This window comes from Rhagoletis zephyria, unplaced genomic scaffold (assembly GCF_001687245.7).
Source record: "Rhagoletis zephyria isolate East Lansing unplaced genomic scaffold, Rhagoletis_zephyria_1.1 Rzeph_scaffold_00094, whole genome shotgun sequence".
Taxonomy (NCBI): domain Eukaryota; kingdom Metazoa; phylum Arthropoda; class Insecta; order Diptera; family Tephritidae; genus Rhagoletis; species Rhagoletis zephyria.
The window spans coordinates 325,030-350,624 of NW_016157178.1; the positions used below are offsets into that span (position 1 = coordinate 325,030).

Genomic DNA, 25,595 nt, shown 5'->3' on the forward strand with positions numbered 1-25,595 from the left:
GCATACGGGCCTTAAAGATACTCATTATAAAATGAAAGTTTACGAAATCATAAAAATAGTTTACTCTACTTAAAGCATATACTACGTATGTATGTATTTTTGTATATTAAAAGGCTTTATAAGCAAAAAAGCACTTATAGTCTACTTACATATGTACAAATATGTGTATGACTGCCTAAATCTGCATAAATATGTAGATATGCTTGTGTGACTAAGGTTCAGAAACAAATAACATTTTTGCAATATATTATTTCATTGGAAATAAATTTTCGATCCGATAACGTGCGCTAGTTCCGAGTGCTTTTAAATAAATCTTTTCATGCAGCGTTTTTCTAATAAAGATTTCTTAATTCTACCAATTGGAGGTGAGTAGGTGGTGTCTTTTTCAAAGCAATCAAAAGTAAATATAAAAGCGATCTCAGTCAGCATTACCAAGTGCGTTCTATGGGATGTTAAGGCAGAGGGCCTTGGTACGCAGATACATCTTTTTCGAATTTAAAGCCGCTTTTGATAACACGGCTATGTAGAGGGACAGTAAGTAAAGTACTCAGCTCCGTTTAAATTGGAAGGGAGCTTTGCGCACCGTCTAAGGGCATATTAGGTTTAGACTTTTTCAATCTGATGCGGGAAAGCGAGATAAGAGTTCCAACTACAACCGCAGTGAAAGCATATATAGAAAAATTACGGTGCTACTCGCGCATGCAGATGATATCAACATCGCCGGCCGAACGAGGACAAGAAAAGCACTTGCTGACAATACAAAAAAAGTTCTCGCCCTTTGGGGAACACTGTTGGCACTTATATCCAGTGTTGCCACTGCCTTAGCCTTTAAAGTATCCATAAAAAATCGAAAATTGTATCCAAATGTATCCACCGAAAGGAGCGGACATTTTACACAGTACATCTATGGAAGAGAAACTCGGCTCCTTAACAAACTTATTAATATGCAGTCAGTATTTTCCCATTCTTAGACACGGATTTGGGAAACAAAATAAAAATTAGGTCGACTCTAAAGTTAATTGCAGTTTTTTGACATAATTTTCAATGGGATACCTGTCCCAATTCCGTGTCTAAGGATGGGAAAATACTGACTACAACTACGGGACAAAATTTCCGCATATTCGATGTTTATTACTACGATTAGATTCCCACAAATAATACATGCAAAAAATGTTTCCTAGTCTATCAAAATAATGCTAATTTAAACTAATGTTGACCTGTTATATTTATTTCAGTAAATTTTCATTTCCTGCTATTATGGTTACAATGTTTTTCAATCAAACTGGTGGATTGAGAGCTATCTATGAAATTAAAAAATTTCTCAAAAACTTGCATTTGTCTGTACATAAATTCCACCTTCAGGAAAAATTTCTTATTTCCGGCTTGTTTGAATTCTCGCTTAATGACATATAACTGAAAATTTATAAGTTATAAGTTATTTTTAGTACAGTCAAGTTATTGTTGAAAATTAGTCATCGGCATGGTTGTCAATTTCCTCTGAATGCTAAGAGTAGGGCTGCTCGGGATGTAAAAGTTGAATTTTTCGCATTAAAGTTAACTACTACAAGTCGGAGGACTTTCTAAAATATTCAAACTACTTGGTGTTATTAAATACACGTTTATGTAGCTAAAAAACTAATTTTTCAGGGTGACAAGAATAAAGGAAAATTTCTTGTTTGGAGGATGAGCAGCAAATTGTTATAATAGCTCGTACATAAATAAAAATCATTTAATTTAACTTACGAATACTTATGGGAAAAGGTATCCAAATTTACACTGAGGAAAAAACGAAGTATCCCTCAAAATGTAAGGCTATATTGTATCCAATTGGATTGGATATGTATCAAAGCGGCAACACTGCTTATATCTTTGAAGTAGTTAAAGACTTTTTAGTATATCCAGGATACAGCATAAACACCACCAACAGTGTCAGCCTGGAGATCAAGCGAAGAATAACGCTTGCCAACAGGTGCTACTTTGGGCTCGGTAGCCTATTCAAAAGTAGAGCCCTTCTCGACGAACAAAAGCCTCTACAAATATCCCATCATGGCCCTACTTTTATATAGCGCAAAAAACTGGACGATGTCGAACAGAGATGAGTTGGCTTTGGGCTTTTGAGAGAACGCAAGAACTATGGCCCTGACAACGAAAGAAAGCGGGCCCACGAGCACAATGGAAGAACCAAGTGCAGAAGGAATCTGGTTAGCTTTTAAAAAGTGATGAATAAAACTAGTTTATAGCTGCTTTAAAGGAACTCATTAATGGGTTCTTTCGTTGTGAAATTGTCGATTATTCTTTCAAACATAAAAAGATTTTATGTTACATAAAAAAATGTTAAGCTTAAGATTTTACGACGCTTAATACGTCTTGTGAATCCCCTAAACTTAAGCATTTCTGTATAAAAAATACCAAGGCCTAAGAATTTATGATTACGATATAATGCTACAAATATTAGATAAAACAGGCCACATTGGTTACGGCGCACAGTGTGCGGTTTAAATATAAATTGTGGCCAAAAATAGTTAACTCACTTAGGAAAGATGATAGTTTGGCGTACTGCAACACCTACCCTCCTGTGGGCGCATATACTAAATGTGACATGATTCTCATTTGCTTTACTTTGAGACACCGCAATCTGAAAAAGGGTGTAGTTTGACCCGCATGCCCAATTTTAATATAAAGCTTTGGAAAAAGCGAAATATTAATCGATTTTAATGAGAGTACTTTACTGAGAAAAACATTCACTTCGCAAACAATGAAGATTGGTGAAGTACATACGAGTACTATGCCCGATTGATGCCGTTTTTGAAAAATGCATTCATTTTAATAATTTAATTCGTAAAAAAATCAAGTTAAATTTGGAAAATGCGTACACATTAAAAAAATGTATTCCATTGCGTCAACATCTTAATATTTTAGAAAGTTGGAGCTATTTGCAGCTAATTGATATGTGAAATAAATATACACATACATACCATTAATTTATGTACTTCAATAGCGTCATAATCAAAAAAATACAAAAACTGGGTTAACCCTTCGGAGGGCGCGCCGCGGCAAATTAGCCGCAAAAATTTTAATTTGTGGTTTTCAAATACTAATTGTAGTAGCCGACCACTGCCACTTAGTGACTTGTGTAAGTTTTGAGATGTAGCATGGTTCACAGTTAGCTGTTACCTACTGCGTTATATCGTTCAGTTGATATTTGTATTTGAAAGTTGGTGTCTCACATATGCGGCTGAATTGCCGCGTCGTGAGTCGCACATATAAAATGTGGGCAAAAATAGAATTATGGACGGATTTAAATGAAAATTCGCTTCTTATTAAAATTGAGGATGCTAAATTCAAAAATGCAATTTGTTTTTGGATAACTTTCATACATTCACTGTAAATGCAGTTTGAAATTGAAAATTTGGGTTCTTGTGGCTTTTACATAGGTATGTACATAGAGTTCGTTCTATTTTCAAAAGTGAGGTGTAAAATGACAGGGCTTGGCCTGTAGATGAGCAATAAAGTTTTTTATTTTTGAAAAGGGTTGCCACCTGTTACAAATTTTATTAAAATTATTTAATAAGTCAAATGAATTAGATATTACAATATGGGTATCAATTGAATTAGGTTTGAAAATACTTTACTTCTAAACGACACGAAGAAGGGTTGCCACATGTTAAAAAAATCAAATTCACTTTAATTAAGGGAACAAGGTAACTGAAATATGTATATCAATATGAGTATCAGAAAAATTGAAAAATTTTACATATTTCGAAAGAAATAAGTGAAGCGTAAAAACATTCCCGAGTTAATTTAAGAGTCCAGTAATTTAAAAGGAATGTTATCAGAACAAATCGCTGATTGACAACGTATGTATTTGTAATAAAATAACAAATACGATGGCGTAATCCTATGGTTTAACGTAATTATTATTTTAGTTTAACTAAATTCGACTTTACAACAGGTGGCAACCCTATTCGTAATATTTTTAAGCTAAAACCTTCTTAAACCTCTTTCGTGTGACTCCCTTATGGTGATACCTATCTATTTAAATTACCTAATTCCTTTAATTCAAGTGGAATTTGATTTTTTAAACAGGTGGCAACTCTCTGCATGTAGTTAATAAAAGTCCGTACTATTTAATAAAATAACGTATTTTTACATATATTTTTTATTCATTCCATTAAAATTTGGCATTTTTTGAAATTTTGTTTAAAAAAATTGTTTTTCTGGAATACCCCAGGGACACCCTGTGTTTAATTATATTCCAAAATTTTAATTCCTGCAAATCGGGGAATTCCCGACGAGTTGGCTTCCCTGCTACCCATTGCCACAACAAGAACGAAAAGTATGTGTTCCTTTTCTTATAACGTTCCCGAGCGCTAACAATACACGATATGTTTCAACGGCAGCCGAGCACAAACCAAACGAATCGTTTGTTCTTTTGCTCACTTGCATGGTTTCGATTGTGGTAAAGGTACTCATCCTGAGCAAAACCGAAACAAAACACGATACACAAAACAAAAGGAACTAGTAATAATGTGGTATTTATTCTAAAAACCACATACATTGCTTTTGGTAGTTAACTTTAACTTTGGTATTTTGGCAAGATCATACTCTACTCAATGCGTATACAAAGCTGGCGATGCGGGGTCTGACTTTGAGACCTATTTATTTTTGTTGCAGACGCTAAAATAATTTTGAATTGGCGACGTTTAAACACTAATGGAAGTGTTGATTCGCTGGACTTTTAATTTTATGGGGTAGTAAAATTCGTTTCCCTTGTGAATCACATGTTTGAAGTCCACTAACTAACCCTATATATATATTTATGTTGGTATTGCGGCACCCAAAAAATTATATTGCAGTTCTTTAACTATTAGGCGAGACCATTAACTCACCCTTCATATATGCATAAATAAATTTTTAGGTTGGGGATTTACATCACAACTGCTCCAACTTTTAGTATCAAGTCACTGAGCTGTTGCGCCTTCTGAACGTGCCCAATGTAAAATATTTAAAATCCTTCCGTGCAAATATGTACATCGAATGATTCTTAAATCTGAAATGCTTGTGTAAAGTTCAAATCGAGTACCTTAATTTGAATGTAAATTGTCTCTCTACGATTATATATAGATATGTATATAGATTTATATTACAAATAGAAACATATTTGCCTCAGAAAAAAAAACATCGAAATAAACCATCTATGATTTATATATGGCCATGTGTACAGAGCAATAGCGCACACAAGGGGTGGGTTTTGGGGTTCAAACCCCCCCTAAAGCTAATAACCTTAAATGCAAACTGTATGTTAAAGCTTAGAACCCAGCTCTCAAGAAAAGTCACAAGAAGTATTTTTAACCGACTTCCAAAAAAGGAGGAGGTTATCAGTTCGTCGGAATATTTTTTTATTTTTATTTATTTTTTTTTATGTATGTTACCGCATAACTTTGGACCACGTCAACCGATTTCGATAATTATTTTTGCATCGGAAAGGTAGTATCTCAGAGGTGGTCCGATACTAATCTGGTTAAGATCCGATCAGTTTATCATGAGATACATATATGAGAGTTGAAGTCGGTTTTTTTTTGCTAAAATTTACTTGTTTTTTATTATTTTTTGCTTGAAAAATAAATCTCCTTTTGCTGTAAATTTTCTTGAAAAAACAAATATGCGAACATTTTTTTCTTGAGAGCTGCAAACAGATTTAAGAAATTTTGACAAAGGATTTAAGAAGTTTCTTGTGCGTCATTTTATATGAAGTTTTCGCTTTTCTTGAGAGCTATTAAAAGTTTAAAAATCACCATCTCCATCGAAAACGAGCAGCGGGATTCCAGCATTTGCTATAGCTGATTTTGATCGCCAAAAATCTCCAAAAGCAACATTTAGTTACATACCCCTCATGCTGCCAGATTTTGTTGATTACACATTACAGTTATTACTTTTCGATTCAGTATACTTTTAGGTCCACTGCTTTTCATTTAGAGAATTTTGGTTACGAAAATCTAGCGTAGTGACCAGAAATCGAGGAAAATGATCATTAAATTTCTTTTTAAAATTTTTTTTATTACTTTTGAAAGTTGAGCGCATCTTATTTTTATAGAAAATTTTATTAAACAAGTAATTTTTAAGCAAAAAAAATTTAGGAATACCGTTAATTTTTTCATTATCCAATGATCAGATCTAAACGAAATTACGGGACGACCGTTGAGGTACCATCCAGGGTTGCCACTTCCGAAAATAAATATTTACCATCCACTTGAAAAAAATCTACCAATAACTTTTTTTGTAGTTATTTTAACAAAAGTTATAGTTTTGTTCCATTTTTTTAGTTATTTCTATAAAAATTAAAATTATTTATTAACGAACTTTGTATTTAACTAATGATATTGTATTTGAGATTAATGGCATCTTCTCGGTTTTTTTTTCAACCGAAAGAGAAAGTGATGAAACTTAAGGCAACAACGAAGCATCATCATTTGAAAAAACTTCAACTGCAGTTATTATAGACAAATACATTGACTCATTGGTTTTTTTCTAATATTAACAATGTTCTTCATGTAAAATTTTTTTCTTTCTTTCGTATAAGAGTATTGTATTATTAACCAAACCAATAAAAGTCAAGGATTTAAGCTATATTCAACATTTGTAAAAATTTAAAAAAAATCCTCTAAATTTCGGACTTTTTATTCTGAATTTTTACAACAATTTTGGGTATGCAGTTTTATCGTCGCCGGTCTTTTGTGTTTTTTTTTTTTTTCATTTAATAATTGCCATTTATAAAAACTGGCGTTGATTTTTAAATATTTATTTATTTTTTGTGAACAATCATGGTATATATTTGCATGCCTGTCCATTTTTTCTTTCTATTTAAATAATCATTTAAAATATTTAGGGAATCAAAAGCTGCTCAGGATTCCAGTAAAATGAGTTTTGAATAGAGCACGATTTATTCACCTTTTAGCGATATGTATGTATGCTAAAATACAGCGGCTCCGCTGGCTTGGCCATGGCTGGAGGCCCCCACTGCGATGGAAAAACCAGGTGGTGAGGGACTTGGCTTCACTTGGCAGAAAAGAGACAACTGGCGTGCTTTGTTGAACTCGGCCAAAATCGGTTAGTCGGTTGCAGCGCCAAATAAGAAGGAAAAGTAGATGTATGTATATAAAAAGAGTGCATTAAACCGTTAGAAAATTAATGCAATAATGTAGACTTTACTTTTGGAAAACAATTTATAATATACATAAAGCTAACTTAAAGCTTAAACAGTCGGCAGTGTTGATCCGGATTAACTCGGACTTAATCCGGATAAACTGCAGTTAATTCCCGAGTTGATCCGGATCAACGCTGCCGTCTGTTTATGCTTTAAGACAAACAAAACGGGAACTAAATTTTTATTTGTTTTTCAAACAAAATACTTCAACAAAAATCTACCAAAATGAGAAAAAATTAACCTTTTTACCAACCCAAATTTTTTCTACCAATTTTGGTAATAGTTTACCAAAGTGGCAACACTGGTACCATCCTTCCGATAAAAAAAAAAACAGAAATTGAAATCGGTTCACGTGGTCCAAAGTGACGCGGTAGCATACATAAGTCGGTTTAAAATGTTTGAGTTCTTTGTTAATTTTAAGTAAATATAGTACAATTTATGAAACTTTAAAAGGTTTATTTATTTATTACATACTGTACATAAAACTTGCATAAATGTATTTTAAAGAGCCTATTATCTGAAGCGAATTTTCAGAAGTATAAACCCCTCCCAAAATATATNCAGAGCAAAAGCACTATTTTTGTTTTGCAGCTCTTCCACCAAGGTGCATTTATCAAGGTGGTGTTGGGGCGACAGCTGAGTTTTTCGCCGTGGAGGGCATTATTTACGTCAAAATGATGTGTTTTTTGTAACTCATACCAGGGTTGTTGCGAATATTCGCATTCGCAACTGCGGAGCTTCCGCATTAATTTTAACATTCGAATTCGCGATAATCAATGCGGAGCTTTTGCGAATGCGAATATTTTGCAAGTGGACCGATAAAACGTATATATGGCAAAAAAATTACATATTGTAGCCAATATTTTTGCCTGTGGTCGTAGGAGTATTTGTGTAACAAAACTGGTCAAATGTCATATTTATCAACTTTGATAAAAATGTCTTTAAAATATTATTTCTTAAGCTATATAACCGAGCTATCAATGGGCAGCCATAAAAGTTCTCACTTCTACTTGACCTTTGACGTACGTCAAAGAGAACATAGTCCTTTTAATAATATTTTTTTTCTGTGCTTTAAATACCTGCTTTGGTTTTTTTCTTTATTATGATTTTTTTGGACCAATCTTAAAAAAAAACTACTAGACACAAAAGAAGAAAGTGTACACTGTAATTCTTAACAAAATTTTCGTGATTTGCTTTCGATGTTATAGGCGGCATACACGGTGCGTCTGACTCGTGAGTCGGTTTGGATGTGTTTGTGAAAATAAATATACTAACATGACTCCCGGCATGACTCTGAATGATTCAACTGTGTGTAGTCGAAGGCCAACACGTACACAAATGATTCGCGAGTCAGACGTACCGCGTATGCCCACTATTACATTTATTCGTTTGAATAATTTCAAATGGGGCTCTTTGGGGAATTTATTTTTAGCAAAAATTTTAAAAACAGTAGTTTTTTTACTTGTTGGATAATATTTTTTTCATAGGGATATACATTGGATCCTTGGCTAAAAACTTCTGTGGTAAAACTGACCCTTCTTTGCTATTTAAAGTCAATTAGTAAGCTCCTTCAATAGGGATTTCCAATAGAAATGACCAACGTCTAGCTATAAAGAGAATCAATGCTCAAAGAATTAAAAAGTTATAGGTCTGAGCTTTAATTAGATAATAATTACGAAACTATCTGTTATTCAAATGCTAATAAGAAAACGGGGTGCTTAAAAAAAAATAACAATATTCTGATCCGATTCGGCTGGCAGCCACGACTTTGAAAACAGAATTTTGTTCAAAAATAATGGGCGCGTTTCTAAGACGCAACTGTTTACCTCAACTGTTGCTGAAATGCTGTCAACTGCTGAGTTCAACAGTTACGTCTTAAGGCGCTGGCCCAATGCAGGCTTGCTTTGCACGCCTTACTTACTTTAATTTGCTTTGATTTACTTCAAAAACTCGTTTGGCCAAATGACGGCTTGGAACGCTGTCAAAGCTACCAGCTGTGTAGTTAAAAAATTATGGTCTGTTCCCTTACACTAAGGATAATTTTCCCACAAAATTCCAGAAAACTAAAAAAAATACAAACAATCTTTTCAGATTTATTTTTAAATTGATGCGAATTTGAATGCATTTCAAAGGAATGATAATAATTATACATATATAACATTATTAAAAACAAAAAAAAAAATCCAATTTTTCAAGAGACGACTGACCAGTAGTTTGACATCATAAATATCGCTAGCTAGCAAGAGAAATTAATGATTAATGTACTTGTTTTATTTTTTCTCATTTATATTCAATGAAAGGCAAATTTTCTAAGTCCAGAAGAGGCCCCGAAAATCCAAAAAGTCAAAAATAATACGAAATCTTTTAATAAAGATCGAATCCTTTTGGTTCGTATGGAGTTTTGCTTTTCTTTAAACACGCAAAATGTTGTATTCAAAGTTCCTGTAAAGTTTGTAAAAATGGACTTGGCAACTTTTCAGCCAGCGATATGTGAAATAAAAATATGGAAACATATAATCATTTTTATTAAACTTTGAATAACTTATAATATATATATTTTGTTTAATTATGTAAGAAAGTTTTTGTACATAAAAGTGTGCAGCAGTTTGTTCGAATTGATTTAGAACGGGAACATACCTCTTTGTCAAAAGCCTACGAAACGCTTTCAAATAAAACATTTGCCTATTTGAAACTTTAAGCCGCTTAAAGCAAGTGACGCAAAGCTGCAATTTGGCAAGCCTTCATACATTTTAGTATATTTCAAATAACTTTTGACAGTTCTCAAAGCGAGGCAAGCAAAGCAAGCCTGCATTGGGCCAATACCTTTAGAAACGGTATGATACATAAACTGCCAAAACATTTGTAAACAAGCAAAATTAAATAAAACAGCACAAAAATAAAAAATAAATATTAAGCCAAAAATATGGATAGCGCAGGATTTATAATTTAGTTTTTCTTATTTGATTTTTAATATATGTATTTGTACGTGTATTTTATTTTATTAACAGCCAGTTTCGCCAGAAATTTACAGACAAATTATTATTATTTTTTGAATTTTCTATGAAAACTGACGGAAGGGAAACATCATTTTTGGCTTATTTAAATTGCTGACTTCATGTAGCGAAATAATTTTATGATGGAAAAAATGGCGTAAAGTTGCCAACCGTTGAGCTGAGCGGAGCTACTCAACTGTGCGTTTCTGAAACAAACACTCAACAGTTCAGCAACAGCTACGTCTTAGAAACGCGCCCAATAATCTATTTTCCATATCCATCTATTTAGCTCGCTATAAGCACAAAGCAGTCGCAGAAGAAAGTATTAAAAATGAATTACAAAAACTAAAATCGAAAAGTGCTCTAAAGTTACAGGTTCTCCAAATTCTGAAACAACAAGACATATTTATCTGGTTTGGCTTGTAAGCGCTGTTTAAACAACGATCTCGTCATTATGCTAGATTCTAATTGTTTTTTAAAAATACTTGACATTCGCATTCGCATCCGCGGATGCTAGCTGTAAGATATTCGCATCCGCATTCGCATCCGCGGATGTCTAAAATTCCACATCCGCAACATCCCTAACTCATACCAATGACCAGGCATGGGCAGAGAACGAGCACACGCTCAAAGAGCGTAATCATCGTGTGTACGTATACAAGCAAGAGCGTAACGATGAGAACGCGACAAAATGCAAAATGAATTAGGCACACTAACGCATTCTCACTTTTAGATAACGCTTGTTTGTGGTAGTGCCCACCTCTGCCAATGACAGTATGGATATCTGCGTATAATTTGTTATTGTAATTTTTTGCTTATATACGGCTAACACCACGATCCAGAAAATAAAGGTCGCGCCATTCGCGGACCGCTAACCCTCTCTTCGTCGATTTGACAGCATCCACCCAATCGCTGACGTCATTCACTGTTGCCAACTTGATACTTTTCGCACCAAATTTAGTGGGTATTCAAAACGCGAAAATTTTTGAGTTTTGTGCTTGGTGCTTTTGTTTTTAGTTTGAAGACTTCAAATTAGAAACTCTTAAAAAAATGGAAGCAAAATGTATAGCAATCGTAAGTGTGCTAAGCAATTTTACAAAAATTTAAACAAAATCATGGCACGGTGACAATCATAAGCGACAACGATATATGTGCAGCACCTTCAATCATGCCAGAAGAAATCGACCGTTGTGCAAGAAACATTGATTTTTATTAATTTGAATCGGCATCCTTACAATAAAATTATGTATTCATATAAAGTCCATAAAATACACCAATAAAAATTTGGTGCTTTTTCAAATTCAAAACTTGGCAATACTGCCTTTTGTTCGATGCTGCTTCTTTTTCTTGTCGAGTTCGTCTTGCTCTCTCATTCTGGTATACTTTGACCTCACGGCCAGTTGCTCTCAGCTCGATTGGCGCAATCTTGTATTCTATCATTCTTGGGCTAACACCACCTTGTTAAATATGCCTTGTCTTCCACCGTATCACGTTCTCTCGAACATAGCAATGCTTTGCTCGATATGAAACAAAAACAGGGACGAAAGCGGATAAATGGAACAGTTTTTCATTCTCTTTTGTCCCACTGAGACGCTGCCTATCGAAATGAACATATCAATGCTTTGCTCAATGTAAAAATTTTAAAATCTTTCGACGTAAATATTTCGGAAATGGTTCAATTAATCTTAGATCTGAAAAGTTTGTGCAAAGTTTCAGATCGAGCACTTTAATTTGATGTATAATTTGTCTCTGTACGACTTGTAGATCGCTGGAAATAAGCACCTTGTTTCAGAATAATATATAGAGATTGTTTCAGAATAATATATAGATCATCCCTATAGTGCTCAGCTACTTAATATTGCCTATGTAGTTAGCAGAGTGGTCCAACTGCTTCAGTAGATTTCTGAGCATTGTGTATGTGTGTACTTACGTCTTTGAAAAATGCCACGTCCTCTGATATGCACAGCAGTGTTGCCAGAACTTTTTGGGCCGACCGGCTAGATTGGCAAAAAAAAGCGGCTAAAAACGGCTAAAATGTTTTAGTGAAATTTCACATAGACTCTGGCAAAAAACGGCTAAAATGTTTTAGTGAAAATTCAGCTTTATTTAAATAAATCGCAAGAAACGAAAGACTAGTTAACACCATTAATTTATATCGAGTGTATATTCCTCATCATCAAATGAATCACTATTGTATATATCACCTGAATTCATTAATTTTAAGAGATCGTCATCTACAGTAAAATTATGGCAGCATTTTTCTTCACGTTTTAAACCGTATCTTATATATAAAATAGCGTTTAACGTTTTAACGCACATTGGATTTCTTTGCTTAGTTTTTNCAAACCGGCTAACAAATCGGCTGCCGGCTAGATCGAATTTTCTCCGGCTAGTTGCTATCAAAACCGGCTAAATCTAGCCGGAAAACGGCTAAAATGGCAACGCTGATGCACAGTATGTACATTAGGGTGGTCCAAAAATGCATGTGCAAAAGTTAAGTGGGAATTTTTATGCTCTCACCCCTAGGATTGTTCTATACCGAAAAAAATATACCCCTATTTTTTATTTTGAAATCAAAAAATATTTAGAGGTCGATCAAAGCGCTCAAAGTTTTCCGTGTATTTTATATGAAAAAAAATACACTGCTGGCAAATGTAAATAAGGATTAAAATTTAAAAACTAATTAATACAACTAAAGTAAAATCTATGAAAAATTAACCATAAAGTACTTTTTTCCAAAAATTTATAATGTACCCTTTTATTTCTCAAAAACCTGGGTAACAGTTATTCGTCGCCATGCTGTATTTTGATTTTAAAATAAAAAAAATAGGGGTATACTTTTTTTCGATATAGAACAATCCTAGCGGGTGAGAGCCATTACAATTCCGACTTTACTGTTTTTGGACCACCCTATGGTACGTACAAACATATGTATGTATGTATACTAGGGGATCACTAAACGAATCGTTTCGTTTTGTGTTGTGAGCACTAGCTTTATGTTTCGTTTGTTTCCCTACTTCTCTACATTCAATTGTTTTGTTTGCGTTAGCTATCGCGAACGCTAGCAGAGTAAAGCTACCGCTCGCAAAATGTTTCCGAGGGATTTGAATCGGTTGTGTTGCGTTACCTTCTATTAGCCCGAACACAATGAAAACGACGAGCCACGGACCACAGCTATCAAATTATTTGAACACGTACTCTTATACAAGGTTTACATATAAGTAGATTATCCTCATTTTCGAGCTTAACTCCATAATCTGTAAATAGAAAAAGAGATTAGCCCCGTCCCTTGTTAATCTGTAATTATAAAATAATCTCAGATTTAACCGATAACTTTTCGGTGTCCAACCTAGTTTTATCGATTATATTTGCGAAGAAGAGGAGAAATGCCAAATGTAAAAGTAAACAAAAATGGACGCTAGCAAGGAAAAGATGTTTGTAAAGGTATTTTTAATAAAATACTAAGTTAAAATATATTTAAAGTGCTTAATATAGCAGAAAAAAGTGATCACGGCGGCACGGAGAAGAAATATACATTTTCCTTGAAATGTGGGAATAACAAGCACAACAAATTTGACGGCTAATTATCTGAGATTTGCCTGCGTAACGGGGTGATTGAAAAACGATCTTTGATTGAGAAAATATTTATATGTGAACATACTTTTATGTAGATAATTATTTTGGCGACGACTGGGCTACGCTACGACTCACAGTGGTTCGGATAGCAGATCTAGCTGGACGAAAGTCAACATTTTTTTGTTTTTAAAATACTTAAAGGTACTTGGTATACATTCCTGACAATACATTCAAATAGAAATTGCATTTATTAAAGCATTAACATATGAAAACAAACAAAAAAATGTAAGTCAACGCCGCCTATTTGAGAACTCTATTTTAAAAGCTGAAATTTAACTTAAAAGATTGCTAATTGCACTCACAGATATTTGCATAATTGCAAATTGACTCTATAAACAAAAAATTACACTTATTCCGCTACAGATTCAGAGGTCATAACGCAATTTATGTCCACATTGGTATAAGCAAATTTATTCTGAAAAATCGACGTTTTGATTAATTAAAAAAATAAATTAAAGAATAGGAAAAGTAAAGGCCGCCGAAGGCCGTTATAAAACCACTTACATATTATTCTTTACACCTTCGCAAATGCAAAGGGTAAGTTCGATAACCAAGTCTAACCAATTGGCTTAGATATTTACATTTTAGTGACGGTATGTCAAATCTCAAAATTCAGAAGTAATTATTAACAGGAATGTATCTGAATATAAATATAAGATCAGTGGCGGATCCACGGGGGAGAGGGGGGGAAGGGGGTAGGGGTTGTGTGTTAAAACAGAAAAATACTTGGAGTTATAAAAACTTTGTTTATGTAAGAGTAAGTAAATGTATCTGAATATAAATATAAGATCAGTGGCGGATCCACCGGGGAGAGGGGCGGAAGGGGGTAGGGGTTGTGTGTTAAAACAGAAAAATACTTGGAGTTATAAAAACTTTGGTTATGTAAGAGTTAAAAAAAATAGTAACTCGCGAATTTTCTGCTTTCTGAAATTAAAAAATTATACAACAGGCATGCAAATCTTTAAGCGCTGTTATAAAATTTTTTCTGAAATTTATTTGTGTTTCTTGCTGTGATCTTATATTTTAGTCGTGGTAAATAAAATCTTAAAAAGTGAGTTGTTTGACATTTGGAGAAGTGTTGCTGAAACTTCTAAAAGACAATAACGTGTCCGTGATTGTGTGATTAGCAAATTTAAAGAAATATCTGATGAAAATGCTCGTTCCGAAGTAAATAAAATAAATTAAGTAAATGACTTTAGATTCGTAATCAGCAACCCAGAAAACCCCCAGATACCCAGTTACATAGAAATCTACCAATTTTTTTAAATTTTCGTCCGCCATATTGGATCCGCCATTTTGAATTTTTGGCAAATGACTTTAGATATGTAATCAGCGACCCAGAAAACCCCCAGATACCCAGTTTCATAGAAATCTACCGATTTTTTTTTATTTTCGTCCGCCATATTGGATCCGCCATTTTGAATTTTTGATAAGTGACTTCAGATTCGTAATCAGCGACCCAAAAGTCCCCTAGGTAAGAAGTGGTGTAAAAATCCATCAACGAGTATTTGTTTAAGAAGTTTCGTCCAGCTAGATTTGCTATCCGAACCACTGTGCCACTGTGGTTGTGGCCAGATTAGATCTATTTCTATTTTTCCAGCGACAGATAAGGTTCTTCCTCTTCTTTTATGTCACACGTTCGAAAAAATCATGTCGTCATCGACAAAGCGTTTAGATAATGAAGATAACAAATTAGAAGCTGTGGCACGTAGCTCGTCGTTTTCAATGTGTTCAGAACTTATGAGCGAAACTAAACGATACCGATACGTTTGTTATTATACCCCTACTGTGCATATCAGAGGACGTGGAATTTTGCAAAGACGTTAATACACACACACACAATGCTCAGAAATCTACTGAAGCAGTTGGACCATTCTGCTAACTACATAGGCAACATTAATTTGCTGGGCACCAAAGGAATGATTCCTTTTGTTTTGTGTATCATGTTTTGTTTCGGTTCTTGGATTTTATGTTTTTTGGGTTTTTGCGATTTGCAAGCTTATTTTGCATTTTTCGTAAAAAATTGTTTAATTCAAGTATATAGAGAATTTAATTTCTGACATTTGTTATATAGAAGGTTTTCTTAAAATAGCATTTCTTATTGTAAAAAACTGCGATCAAATTTTACATTGTCACGGTTTTCGCCATTTTTTGGAAATTTCTGTTTAAAATAGATAGCATATTGAAATTCCAAAGTTGTAAAGAATTTTATTCTTCACAACTTTTATACCTACATTTTTTTGTACGACGCTTAAATCACGGCCGGGAACGCGATTAACATAGCGATGTACGGGATGCGCCGTAAAACTCATTTCCACACCTTCACCTGCTTTGATTAAGAAACACGTTGCCCATGGATTAGGCCAACGTGGGGAAACCACGTTAAAAATCGCGCCGAAAAACTCTAGCTTAGCGGTGGTGTGGAAATAGTTTTACGGCGCATCCCGTACATCGCTACGTTTATCGCGTTCCCGGCCGTGATGTAAGCGTTATACAAAAAAAAATGTGTCTGTTTGACGTAGCAACATATAAAATTTACTGTTGATAGAGAGAGAAAGAAGCACGCGTAATCGTCGCACGTACAGTGTTGCCAGAGGAAGTCCCCTAAAAATCTTAATTTTTTCAAAACAATCTTCAAAATAAGATTTTAATGCTAAAAAAATGTTTTTGATCCCAAAAAATCTTCATTTAAAAATACCTAAAAAGAAACCCAAAATTCGATATTGGCTTCACGGCTGTAATTTTTCAAGTTATAAAGTCCTTTTTATAACAACTTAAACTTAAAATGAATATTGCCTCGTGTCATCGCAAACTTTGTAGCACAGTTCACATATGTATACGTATATACACTGGCGCAAATATAAACAGGGACGCGACATTTTGCAAGTTTTGACCGACTTCAAAAAAGGAGGAGTTTATCAATTCGTGCGAATATTTTTTTTATGTATATATGTTACCGCATAACTTTGGACTACTTGAACCGATTTCGATAATTTTTTTTATCGGAAAGGTGGTACCTCAATGGTGGTCCCATACTAATTTGGTTTGGAACAAATTGAGGATCAATTTTTATATGAGAATTGAAGTCGCTTGTGTTTTTTGTTTAAAAATTACTTGTTCTTTTTTTATGAAAGAATAGCTCGTTACTAACAAAAACCATAAGTCCAAACCTCAATCTTTGCACAAAATTTCAGAAAATTCGACAAAGTTCCATAACAATTTGAGCTTTTTAATTCGATTTTTTATTGATATTTTTACATGGACGTTGTTTTATAAAGCTTACCTCTCCTTTTTTTCTCGTTATACATTTATCCATGTAGGGCCATCAAAAAATGTTTCTTAAATGGCAGTATACTTAAAATTTTCCATTGTTGTAATTTAAACTAGAGGGGATACAAAAGACCGTTTGTTCTTTTCCTCCACTCTCTAGCTCTGCACTAGAGTATATGTTTTACGATGTATTGTGGAACGATTTTCCGTCATCCCTTGTCAAATTTGGTTTGGAGACAAACCGGTTTCGGCCATCTTCAGTGTAATTGTTCGTTCTGAATAGTTCGTGTTTTCTTCTGCTTTTATGTATTCGTGTTACTATCTGTTTTAACTGTCATTAGGTCATGCATACCCATCAAAGTGCGTCAGCTTTTGTTTCATTATCTCGCAGGTAGGTGCCTTTTGGGTGCTTGTATTCACCGGCAAGAAGAAATCCGTTATTTTTAATTTCTTGGTTTTCGTGATTGCGTCAGTTTATGTTCCGTTATTTAGCAAGTAGGTGGTTTTAGGTTGCTTGTATGTGCCGGCAGATAGAAATCCGTTATTTTTAATTTCTTGGTTTCTGCGGCGTGGGTCTGTATCTTCGCGTTGGCGTTTTTTCCAGGGGTCTTCTCATGTTTTCCGTACAGCATCTTGAGTGGTTCGAATATTACATCGGATACGGTGTTTGTTTGTTCGTTTATAATTCTCCCTTGAAATATTTTCTGCTTGTATATCTCCATGTTCTCCAATATGTTCAAACGCCGTCCTTTATGCTGTAAGCGGAGGAGTTTAGCTGCCTTATGTATTTTTATTGGTGCTCATTTATTTTCGAACATATGATTTGCGAAGTTTGATTATGGTGTGACGCTTGGTTTTTGTGTCCTCTTATTGTAGTCTCTTATATGTTCGCGGAATCCTGTTTTAATCTTAGCATAATTTAGTTTAATTTAAGCATATATTGTGTCTAGCTCTCTCCTGTTTGCTTCCTTAGTTAATGGGGTTCGCTCAAGTCTAGTTAATAATTGTCTAAATGCTGGGTTTTTGTGTTGTTGTGGGTGGTTAGAAGTTTCATGTATTACTGTGTCGGTCGCTGTGGGCTTTCTGTATATCTCGTATTCCAGTCTGTTGGTGGTCTTGTTTATTTTAATCGTTAGATGCAAATAGTTGAGTTTTCCTTTCTCTTCCTTATCCATCGTGAATGCTATATTTTTGTGTTTTTCATTGAGGTAGTCTAAACACCGTATCCGATGTAATATTCGAACCACTCAAGATGCTGTACGGAAAACATGAGAATACCCCTGGAAAAAACGCCAACGCAAAGATACAGACCCACGCCGCAGAAATCAAGAGAATGAAAATAACGGACCTAAACCACGTACATGCTAAACAACGAAACATAAACTGACGCAATCACGAAANAAATGAAAATAACGGATTTCTATCTGGCGGCACATACAAGCAACCTAAAACCACGTACATGCTAAACAACGAAACATAAACTGACGCAATCACGAAAACCAAGAATTTAAAAATTACGGATTTCTTCTCGCCGGCGAATACAAGCAACTAAGAGGCACCTTCCTGCGAGATAATGAAACAAAAGCTGACGCACTTTGATGGGTATGCATGACCTAATGACAGTTAAAACAGATAGTAACACGAATACATAAAAACAGAAGGAAACACGAACTATTCAGAACGAAAAATGACACTGAGGATGGCCGAAACCGGTTTGTCTCCAAACCAAATTTGACAAGGGATGACGGAAAATCGTTCCACAATACATCATACTCCTACCCTGTCGGAAACACAAACAACCAAAAAGAAGTTATATGTTTTACTGTGCGAGAGAAGAACGCAGATAATATTGTACGGAATTTCGTATTTCATTTTTCTTCTTCCTTCATTTGCTGCTTACAATGATGTAGCAAGGATAATATAAATAAGTTAACAATTTTCACTTAAACTTTAAAAATCTTACATCATACACAAAAATCTTCATTCTGAAGATATTTTCAGTGTAAAATATAGCTTTTTAAAAAAACAGCCCAAAAATCTTAATTTTCACGACACGATCAAACTTATGAGATCGCCATGTAAATGAAAACTCACCACAGTGTACGTGCGACCATTACGCGTGCTTCTCTCTTTCTCTATCAACAGTAAATTTTATTTGTTGCTACGGTTGGTGAGTGTGGACACCTTTATGCGTGCATGTGCCACTGTTCAATAGTAAGGGTTGCCTACTTCGGTTTTGTGACAAATGGCAAAGCTGTGCTCCCTGTCGGATTTGTAATAACCAGCAGGGCTGCCAACTAACCTTAGCTATGAATTGCCATATTGAGGATAAAAAAGTGCCAAATAGAAAAATAAAGGTGACAAAAAAGGTGCAATTTTTTTAATTCTTCCCATTTAGCATTAACATTAGAAAAACATTCTTAAAAGAGAAGTCCAAGGCCAAATTAAGATAAACCACTTGTATACACTATAGAAATTAGAAAATTTTAGTTTAGAAAAAGAAGTACACGCAAAGGATTTCACAAAAATCTATTGAAATATTACTATTTTTCAAAAGTGCCATTTTGGCACTTTGTGCCAAATTGAAAAATTAAGTGCCATTAGAAGTAAAATAGGGCCAAAAATGGCACGGTTTGAGCCAAGTTCGCAGCCCTGATAATCAGGGTTTGGAAATATTCACTCACCTTCGTACGCGAACGTGAATGTATCAAATATCCTCTATTGATTCTCCTTCGCGAAGGAGATGCATAAAACAAGTCCAGATCGTTCGCGTTCGCGAATGTTAAAGCTCAGTTAATCTAGACTTAACTTAATTTAACTTACCATAAGAAATCATCAATGATTACTTAACACGTCAACTTAAGCCAAGTGCGGAAATATTTTCTTTTTGTATTTTGTTTTTCAATTGTTTATCAGTTCGCCGCCTAAAATGCCACATCAAAAAAATTCATGCAAACAAAAATGTTTGCGGTTATTTATTTTTAAGAAATACAAAAACAAGAGTCTGGCAAGCCGGATTCTCTCTCCGCTCTCAATTTCCGTAAGGCCGTAACTTAAGAATCTAAAATCTACAGGTTCTTAAGTTGCTTACGGTAAGTTAAGTTTTAACTAATCATATTCAAAAATTTTTATGAGCCTGAGGCCGTTTTTAGTGAAAACTTATTGTGGAAAAGCAACAATAATTTGAAAACATGGTAGAAGTGATAGCTATTTCAGAAATCACCACATTTCCTCATCAGACTTCTTTCAGTAGGATTCGAACCGACGATCACCACTGACTCAGCCAGTTGCCTACGCACTGTGCTAAGTTTGTCTTGTTAATTCTTGTTGCTTATTTTCCACTATTTCACTTTGCTAAGCCAACTACAATCAAGCGCAGCTATTCCGCTGCAATTCACTTGATCATGTGGTTGTTGGTTTTGTTGGTTTTTGTTAATATTTCTATTATTAGAATGTTTAACTTTTAGGTGTGCTCGTCCTTAAGTTATTTGTTTTTGTTATATTTATGGCCTTATAACAATTATATTCAAACATTTTTATGAGCTTGAGGCCGTTTTTAGTGAAAACTTATTGTGGAAAAGCAACAATAAGTGGAAAAATTGTTGAATATAATTGTAATAAGGCCATACAAATAACAAAAACAAATAGTTTTAACTAATCGCCAACACAGTTTCTCCAGTTAAGCCAACTTCCCTCGCAGCTACTTTTTAATATAGTATGCAACAACATTATGACCCTGTAAAATACTTGAATTATTGCTGATGCATGTAAAGGGGTGCAGCAGTGGCTACTTCCCCTACAAGATATAAAAAAGAAGATTGTTATTTTTATTATTTACATAAAAAAAGCTAAATATCGTACATATGTAGATAGATGCTAAATAAACTGGAGTTATACAAAAAATATAACAGGTTGGCCAAAATATTAAGTTACGGAAGTTAAGTCTAGACTAACTGAGCTTTTAGGTAGAAAACATTTCCGCTGTTGTTCGTACGCCTATGTATTGGTAGACTAAACAGCGTGCGTTCATATATGTAGCTATAAGTGCCCTGTGGGGAAAATCTCTAGTTTTGAACTGGTGCGCTCCTAATATATTTAGAACCACTACTAGTTCACGATAAATCTCTTTTGCATGCAAACAACTGGCGAATTTAACACAGGAATTGGAAATTGTCCCCCGCTTCATTACCTTTTCTATAGTTCAGAACCAGTCCTAAATTCGACATATGGGATCTAGTTCGCTTTGCGCCCCATTTTCTATAGTTTCGAACCAGTTGTAAACGAAAAAAGTAACAAAATGTTTTCTTTTTGGGTTACCATGGTAGCAATTTTTATTATTTGCAGAGAAATGTATTTTCAATCTGAAATCAAATTTGTTTGAATGAATGTAAATTAAATTGTGCCTTTGAAAACACGTTTACATACCTTTGGCTGTAGCTGAATTTGCAGAGCTGCCGACTGTTATTGGTTATATTCCAGAAGGTCGCATAATGTTAAGATGTTAACACAAATATTAGTTTTGTATTACCAAACTATGAAAAAGCATCTGCGACATGCAGACTGGAAGCGTATTTGAACGAAAAACCCGCCAAGCAAAAATCTACTTAAAGTAAACAAGCCCCCCGCTGCATCCCTGTTTCAGTAGTTTCGAACTAGTTCAAAATTCGCCAGATGAGATCTAGTTCGTTCTGCATCCATTTTTCTATAGTTTTGAACCAGTTGTAAATTCGTCATTTTAGATATAGATTTCTAAAATTGTTTTTTAAAAGTAGCACATATCGGTGCTTTTGAACTGGTGGCGATCTAGTTACTATCGGACTGGTTCGTTTTTGGCGATAAAGATCTAGTACGGGACTACAAATTTGGTTCACCAGTTCGGGGTTTCCCTACAGGGTGGCATCGATGCCTTCGCGAACGTTCACTGCTGTCGTTCTCGTTCATAAATGAATGTAAATGCTACGTCAAACATTCGCGGAAAGTTTGTTTGCCTAAGATTTGCAAAAATGAGGTGTCAAATGATAGGGCTTTTTTTATTTTTTGAATAGGATTGCCACCTTTTTAAAAATTATAAAATCTGCACGATTCGTTGGATTAAAAAAAATAAGGTGTCAAATGAAAGGGCTGGGCCTGAAGACGTACAATAAGGATTTATTTTTTGAATAGAGTGGCCGCCTGTCTACAAAATTATAATATTTACAGCCTTTGCATGATTTTCATAAATGAGGTGTCAAATGAAAGGCCTTGGCTTCTAGATATTAAATAAGTTTTTATTTGTTTGTACGGTTCGTTGTATTAAAAAAAAAGTGTCATGTGAAAGGGCTGGGCCTGAAGACGTACAATAAGAATTTATTTTTTGAATAAAGTTTCCGCCTGTCTACAAAAGTATAATATTTACATCCTTCGCATCATTTTCAAAAATGAGGTTTCAAACGAAAGGGCTGGCCTCTAGGTATGAAATAAGTTTTTATTTTTTTGAATAGGGTTTCCACCTGTCTCAAAATTTGTAATATTTACGCTGTTCACCCGATTTTCAATAGTGAGGTGCAAACGAAGACGCTATCTAAGAGGAATCTAAAGATGTTCAAGAAGGGTTCTTTTTTTGAACAGGGTTACAATATTTTTATAAATTTTAAAATCTAGACCGTTCCTTGGATTAAAAAAAAATACGTGTAATGAAAGGGTTATGTCTCTATATGTAAAATTTGGTTTCAACTAAGCAAAACTATTTGGTTTTAATCAGTTTTTATTACCATACATATATATATATATGTATATATTCATATACAAATTCAAGTGCCGAATTAAATAAATATACATACATACTTATGTACATAGAATATGAATTATTTTTATCAGTTTTAATTTAAGTATTTTCATGTACATACATACTTACATACATATTTACCAATACATAAATGTAAGTGCGGAAATAAATAATACTTTAATATGAAATTTCAAAAAATATTAAAAAAAATGAAACCATATTTTACATATAAAAGCCTAACCCTTTCATTTGACACCTAATTTATTTTAATCCAACGAACGGTCCAGATTTTAAAATTTATAAAAATATTGTAACCCTGTTCAAAAAAAAGAACCCTTGTTGCACATCTTTAGATTCCTCTTAGATAGTCCTATCGTTTGACACCTCACTATTGAAAATCGGGTGAACAGTGTAAATATTAAAATTTTTTAGACAGGTGGAACTTATTTCATATCTAGAGGCCAAGCCCTTTCGTTTGACACCTCACTTTTGAAAATGATGCGAAGGATGTAAATATTATACTTTTGTAGACAGGCGGAAACTCTATTCAAAAAATAAATCCTTGTTGTACGTCTTCAGGCCCAGCCCTTTCGTTTGACACCTTATTTTTTTAATCCAACGAACAGTGCAGATTTTATAATTTTTAAAAAGGTGGCAATCCTATTCAAAAAAATAAAAACTTATTTAATATATAGAGGCCAAGGCCTCTCAAGGATGTCAATATTATATTTTTGTAGACAGGCGGCAACTCTATTCAAAAAATAAATCCTTATTGTACGTATTCAGGCCAGCCCTTTCATGCGATACCTTATTTTTTTAATCCAACGAACCGTGCATATTTTATAATTTTTAAAAAGGTAGCAATCCAATTAAAAAAATAGAAACTTATTTCATATCTGGAGGCCAAGCCCTTTCATTTGACGCCTCATTTTTGAAAATCCAATGAACGGTGCAAATCTTATGCAATTAACAAAATTGTTTTCGCATGGAATAGTATCTCTAGCCACACCAACTTTCCGCTAATGTTTGACGCAGCATTTACATTCTCTTATGATTCAGCAAGCAAGTCAAACTGGTTCAGAACTTGCGCTGAGCTAGCCTGAAAAGGGACGGTATTTATTCTTCATCTATCCCAAATCAATGCTTTCAACTGTCTTTTTTAACATGGCGATATCCTACGAAGTGACAATTGTCTCCCTCTGCAGAACTTTTGAACTTGTTCTAAGCTGACTCAGGTTAGATGTTTCTGAGACAGTTCATATAAAAACAGTTCCTAGTTCAAAAAGGGCCACCTCCGAGCTAGAAAAATGTGGTTAGTTTTGAGCTGGTTCTAAGAAGCAGCCTTTTCTTTAAATAGGTACGCATGCAATTTTGTAAAAAAAAAAAAATAATTTTATGTGTAAATATCTATTTGTTTTGCACTAATTTACTTTTTGAGGCAAATTGTGCTTTAAAATTAGGAACATAAAGTGTCAGTTATTCATTTTCTAAAACCGTTATTCTTAAAAATAATTTATATTGGGTACCAGCTACGGGAAGACACGCGCGGAGGGCTGGAGGGCAGAACGACCTCGCCCTATCGCGACCATCATCGACGCGAAGACCCACGAAGAAAGCCAGAGGGTAGATTGAACTCCTCCCTAGGCGCAGCGCAGCTATACGGGAATGATCGCAGAGGGCTTGAGGGCCATATGACCTCGCCTTCGCACTCCCATCATCACTCCGAACCGCAGTCACGGTCTGCGCATGCAAGGAGACTCAACCGCAAGCATCCGGATGCTGACTGCGACAGTAGCTCAGATGGGCATTGGACCATCGCAACACACCGCAAGCGCCACAAACAGGTGGGCGGTAACAACAGCCTTGAGGGCAGGACAACTTCGCCATCATATGCGCGCGAGCATGGAACCTCATGGGGTAGGCTCGAGGGCATTGGAACCTCGCCTAAACGAAATGACCAACAACTGAACGCCAAACAGCGTCATATTGACAGCATAGGATCCACGCCACCTCGTGTCCACCACCTTGCGAACACCAGGGATATAAACTGTTGATCAACCCCAACGAGAATAATAGGCTTGAGGGCCGTAAGACCTCGCCTCAGCGCATGCACCAGCATACGAAGGGTGAGGGCAGGGTTAAAGGGCGAATTACCTCGCCACATCACACGCATCACCGCACGGACGAAAGAGACGGGCGCGAGGGCCGTAAGACCTCGCCCTCTCGCACTAAACAACGAACAGAGGATGGAGGAAGGACTGAGGGCCTCATGACCTCGCCCAACTCTCACATCGGTATACAAGCGAGCAGCGCAGACCAACAAGAGGAGAAAAGAGCACCCAGATGCCGGCGCGGACCAGTACCCCCGATCCAGAGAAACCAGGGGCACGAGACGACCCAAGAAGAAGGGGTCGCAGAGGCGCTGGAGTAGCACGGTACCTTCGATACCTGGCAAGAGGCATGAGTCCTGATTCTGCGCGGAGCCGAGCCGAGAGACCAGTAGAGCGAAAAGCCCCAGCTGCTAAAACCACCGGCAACCAACTTGTGCCAACAGCAACAAAAAAGCAACCTGCAAAGCGGCGTAGAGATCACACCCGCCGGGGTCGCCTCCGATAAAAAGCGATCGGAAAAGCGGCCATAGACAAAATGAGCACGGAGTAGCTAACCAGAACCAGCAATCGAGCTACGCAGATGCAATGAGAGCAACAAGAATAGCGGTGCTACCCAA

At 35.2% G+C, this 25,595-nt stretch overlaps 1 protein-coding gene across 9 annotated transcripts in view; it reads right to left on the reverse strand.

The window, feature by feature from the left end:
• LOC108375723 (small conductance calcium-activated potassium channel protein) overlaps window positions 1–25,595 on the reverse strand; it is a 387,259-nt gene that overhangs the window by 198,467 nt on the left and 163,197 nt on the right. The window lies entirely within an intron of this gene.